At 32.2% G+C, this 5,281-nt stretch overlaps 1 long non-coding RNA gene across 1 annotated transcript; it reads left to right on the top strand.

Moving 5' to 3' along the window:
* Positions 1-264: 264 nt before the first annotated feature.
* Positions 265-1,131, top strand: LOC124452924. Its single transcript, XR_006950910.1, has 2 exons — positions 265-359; positions 1,026-1,131. It is a non-coding gene; the product is annotated as an uncharacterized LOC124452924 (long non-coding RNA).
* Positions 1,132-5,281: the final 4,150 nt, after the last annotated feature.

The following is a 5,281-nucleotide window of genomic DNA, read 5'->3' as shown; positions in this document are numbered from 1 at the left end:
TTATCAATTTATATATTGCGTTTGCTGCGCATACGCAGTTTAAGCACTCTTGGACATTGAGTTTTATAAGACCTGGAGAGGAAACGTCAACAAAATCATTATAAATTGTTAGCGCGGCCGCGTGGTCGAAAACATGGCGAATTTTTGTGGTCAAAGTCAACGGAGAGACGCGGGCTCATGAAATAAAAATTTTGTCGCCCACCCTGATTTGACCACCACGATTGGGAGTATAGAAAAAATCAAAACTATTTTCCTAACATAAACACTTTTTCAAAATTATATTTATTAAACAATCTGCAAGCTTCCGTTGTTTGCGGATGCTGAAATAGCGACAGAAAAGGAAACATTTCATGACTCCGGTAAGTAGCACAGTTGTAGTTTTACTATTTTGTTTTTGAAACGATACTTGAGTGTTTCTACTAATAAGTTTTAATTTAGAGTTATTTTGGTCCAGTCTTGTTTGTTCTTCACTTTATCGCTCGCCAGACGTGGCAAAGCTGCCAATTTTTATCGTGTTTTGCATCCATCTTGTATCATGATCAAGCTAAACTCTCCTGATTTGAATTGAGTTTACCTCCCAAAAATGGGGCAGAATTTGTTCATATTTATTTTTAAAGATGAAGAGAAAGTTTACAACAGAGTTGTGTTGAAATTGAGTGCAGTGCCATGCAAAGTTAATGAGAACTATGGTATATGCCGTATAATAAAAATAACTATTAAACTACTTGCCTGCTCAATTTGATTGACCGTATAGTGTAGACAATTATCATGGGTTTGGAAAGTTGAATTTATGCAAAAAGTTTTAAAGTACTACTTGGCGTTTCTGTAAATGGAGTATTTATTGTTATGGTAAACATTTTAATACTTCAAAACCAAGAAAAGAAGTGTGTTGAACAATGTGCTAAGATTTGTTTCTACCTTGAAATTTTTGTTCAAAGTAGCTTGTGATTATATAATTATTATGCATGAAAAATTAAACATATTATTGTCTCATCCCAACAAATCCATACTTGGTATGATTCCAGGTGATCCACAAACTCATATCGGATACATTGGTTACAATGAAGTTAAATGTAGAGGAAGCAAACATAGATGGCAAAGAAATTCTTTGTGTCTTATGAAGAATTAGTATAAATCAATAGAAAGAATTCTTTAAACATATTGTAAACAAATTTAAATTGCTCGTGGTCAAGCAACCTAGTCAAAGAAGCAAATTCTGTCTTCAACATGTGACCTTTCCAATTATGTTTAGTTTCTTTGTACAAAATACTATTTTTTAGAAACTTGATTTGTAAGTCTTTCATTAATATTTTTTATCAAGAGATAAAAGAATCAAATTCAAAAGCTTGATGGAAAATACAAAGATTTATCAAGTTGTTTATCATTTAATTCCCAATTATTACTTTGTACATATAAATAATTAGTATTGGTAGCTGTAAGTTGTTGAAGAAAACAGAAGAGTTGTAGTGCTTGGAAGGGTTAGCATTTTTGAAAAATTATATCTTGTTCTTGACATATATTACACAATTTCAAAAGACTTTAAGTAATACACAATAATATCTATAGAAATTGAAAAATTTCATCGCCTACACTGTCAATTAATTATTTTGCCTTCATGCAGCTATAGACAGAGTGTTTTGTCAAAGAAACCAATGCACTTTAGTTTCCAAGTTTGTAATTTCAATGGAAAATTAACGTAGTTCTGTTCAGTAATAGACCGAAGGTTTTGCCAAGCAGTTTACAAAATACAAATTTCCAAACAGTATCATGGTGTTTTGAATTTTTTTCTTTTTTGTAGCTCTACTAGTTCAACATATTTTCTTTATGAGTTTTCAGTGGATTTATGAAGTAATGACAATACACTTATGAACTTTTCCATGGTAAATTTTTGGTTGACTTATGTCGTAGGACTGAAGCAAACATTTTCTTGCTTCCTTAGGAGCATTTTTACGCAGAGTTATCCATTTGAAGCAAGAAAAATAGTTTCACCAAACTGTTTAAAAACAGTCAAACACACAGAAGCATAAAATAATGTATAAGTTTGACGAGATTGACAGGTCCACTAAAGAATCCCGTTTGACTTTCACTTTTAAAAGTTTAAAATGTCACAAAATAACTTAAATGTTACAGGCAAAATATGCGTTTCTCTTCCATCGATTTTTTTTATTTTGATGTGTATGTACTGTGTTTTCACGCAATGCTGAAGCATTGTTTTCACATGGTATGCTGTCGGTATCGTAATTGTTTTTTTTTCTCACTTGTTATCGTTCATATAAACAGTATTGGAAATCAGAAGAGAGTAAATATTGAAAAAAATTGTTGAAGTGGAAGTTTTGACCACCATAATCCGACATCACCACCATGTTTTTGACCACGGGGTCCAGGCCCCTTTTCCCCTCCAGGTCTTATAGTACTCAATGCTCTTGGATTGTGTAGAGAGTCTCGTAATGTGACATTCACTGCTTTCGCGTTATGCAAAGCTCACCTTTATAGGCTTGAGCACTCTAGTGACTCTACAATACAATCCATACAATGTGTACTCGCACATCCTGCGTCACAAGTGCAGAAGTCACCATTTTATTATATTAACAGCTGGAAGGGTACATTGTAATACAATTTGTATGTATGTATATATTGTTTAACAATAAACGTTTCTCCGGATTTTTTATATTTTTTATTATGCTTTCGACTCGGTGCTTCGGCCCTCTACTGAGGATAGTTCTCATACAAGGCAGAATTTCTAGGTTCAAGAAAGCGTAATACAAGAAATTATTTCTCTCGTGGCCATAAGTACGATTTAGCATTCATTCAATTGATTGTTTGCTGCCCACTTTTTTCATAATGAAAGATTCATGCACGAAGCATAACTATCATTATAATTAAAGTAATAGTAATTAGTAGATATTCTTAAAAAGTGCAACACAAGAATGGTAAAACTAGTACTAAAACTTTGTTCGTATTACTAAAAGAGCGAGATTGTTCATACTTCAGCAGCGTTACTGTGTTACACAGAACTGAGAATGTGTTATGACGACAGCATTCCGTAATTAACCAGAGTAACGAAATTCTTGAATATTCTCTATTGTCATGCGGCATAAATAAATGCTAGTGATTGTCGACAAGTGACCTTGATTTTTCCTTCTGAAAATTCTACAGCACTATTGAACTGAAAATTGAGCTTCCGATCTGTTAAGATCTTACTAGATCTTAAATAATTTCTTATATGCTTAATGTAAGATCTTAGAATTTCCCATAAAAATCTTAATAATATCTTTTGAAGAACTTACAAAATTGTCACGAGATCTTGAAGTTTTATCTTAAGATCTTGAAAAGATCCTAAATAATATCTTATAAATTTATTGTAAGATCTTAAAATTTCTTTTGCAATCTATCTAGGATTTTAAATATCTTAGTAGAAATCTATTGACAAAAGTAGTCAATAAGCTCTTGTGAAGGCTTATAGCTTACACAACACAAGAGTTTGTCATTTTACACAATGTTTCACGTTTTCATTCAACACAAGTGTTGATTCTAATGCTGAAGTCATTGAACTGCTTTACCAATTCGGAACGAGTGCTGGGCACAACATAACGAAACAAGAAAAGACCCTTGAAATATAATTTTAACCGGTATAAGTGTTCTGTTTTCGGTACAATGTCCCAAATGCTACTTCTCTTGACCTTAGAGGACAAATGAATCACATGACCAAACAATTTTTTTGGCACTTAATTTAATTTTGTAAAGGCTAGTCGATTCTTCAGTTCTTCTGGTCCGGTTTGAAATTATAAAGATGAAAAATTAATATTAACAATTTCCATGGAAAGCAATGAAATAGTGTTTCGGAAGAAAGTTGTGTTCAAGATACCAACATGCTAACAAATCCCGAGAAGAAACGAATGACAGTTATATATATTACACAAGCGAATGGAGGTTGACCGTTGGAAAGCCCACTTACTATTCCAAGTGAGGACACTTATGCTTGTGTTTTTTACGTATGTTAACCTTACAAGTGTGGACCAAGAAAATCTTAACTGATTTATTACTTTCATGTAATAAAATGAATGAATATGTGTTGAAATCACCTTTTTAGAAACCCTTAAAGGGGCATTAGTTATTGAGGGTGATATAATAAAAGAATACTAGGAAATAATTGAAGAAAAAAAGAATATGATAGATAACTGAAGTCTGAAGTACAAAAAAGCCAAATATTTATTCTAGTAAAAGAAGCATGTTTCAAAATGACATAAAGCCCAGTTGGCCACCATACATGGTTTCAAGTCTTTATGTTATGTTTACTTTTAATTTTGTAAGTCCTATTGATAATATAGGCTCTAGTTTAGTAGGTTGTAGTTATTGTTTGGCTATTTCAATTTACTTGTAGCTTTAATTTCTCAAACTACAACACTAATGTCTTTGACATGGAATGAAAATGCATTTAAAAAAGTTATTGCTTGTATTTTATAATCTTTTCCTAGATATATTATCTGGTTAATACATTGATGAAAGTTTGGGTTGTGGAAAGACAGTGCTTCCTTTTAAAAAGTGTGATTACAAAGAATTTTGCTTTTTCTAAGACCATATGTAATCTGATTCTTTGACAAGCTTCAGTTATCAGACACAAGATGCCTTATGGTTTAAAAGAAATACAAAGACAAAAGGTAGCAATATGGCATTCAAAATAAATCTTGCCCACAGAACTTTGACTCCTTTAAACCTCAATTCAACAACAAATTTAGAAGCCAACACTAACCCAGTTACAATACCAAAACTGACATCAACACCAGCTGATGATATATGGTGCTAATAGTGGGAGCTTGAGAATATAAGCGCACATAGTTCACAACGATATAATATAAAGAAAAAAGTGGAGTAAGTACTCATTAATTATTATCGATGAATCGTCAATGAATCACTTGCTCTCTTGTAAAAGAAGAAAGATTATCTATGTTAAGATTATAAAATTTTATACTTTTTCTACTAATTGAAATTCTTTTTATTTTATTTAAACAGGCATTATTTGTGGCAATAAGAAAGAGCTGTTTGAGGTCATGTCTGTTGATGAGGAGGTTAGGTTGATGTAAGTAAATTAGATCTAATGCAATGTCAATTGTTTCATTTAGTGGAATGTTGGTGAATAAGCTTTGGACGTCCAACGAAACGTGTATTTGTTTTGTGGCAACCAAACACACTTTGTACTAAACGGAATCTTTTACGATCAAATCGACGGAGTTGCAATGGGTTCTCCATTAGCACCATTACTAACCAGTATTTTTATGGGTCA

Source organism: Xenia sp. Carnegie-2017, unplaced genomic scaffold (genome assembly GCF_021976095.1).
Source record: "Xenia sp. Carnegie-2017 unplaced genomic scaffold, XeniaSp_v1 HiC_scaffold_25, whole genome shotgun sequence".
Lineage (NCBI taxonomy): Eukaryota > Metazoa > Cnidaria > Anthozoa > Malacalcyonacea > Xeniidae > Xenia > Xenia sp. Carnegie-2017.
The sequence above is the reverse complement of the archived record's forward strand: the minus strand, read 5'-3'. Positions and strand labels throughout refer to the sequence as shown.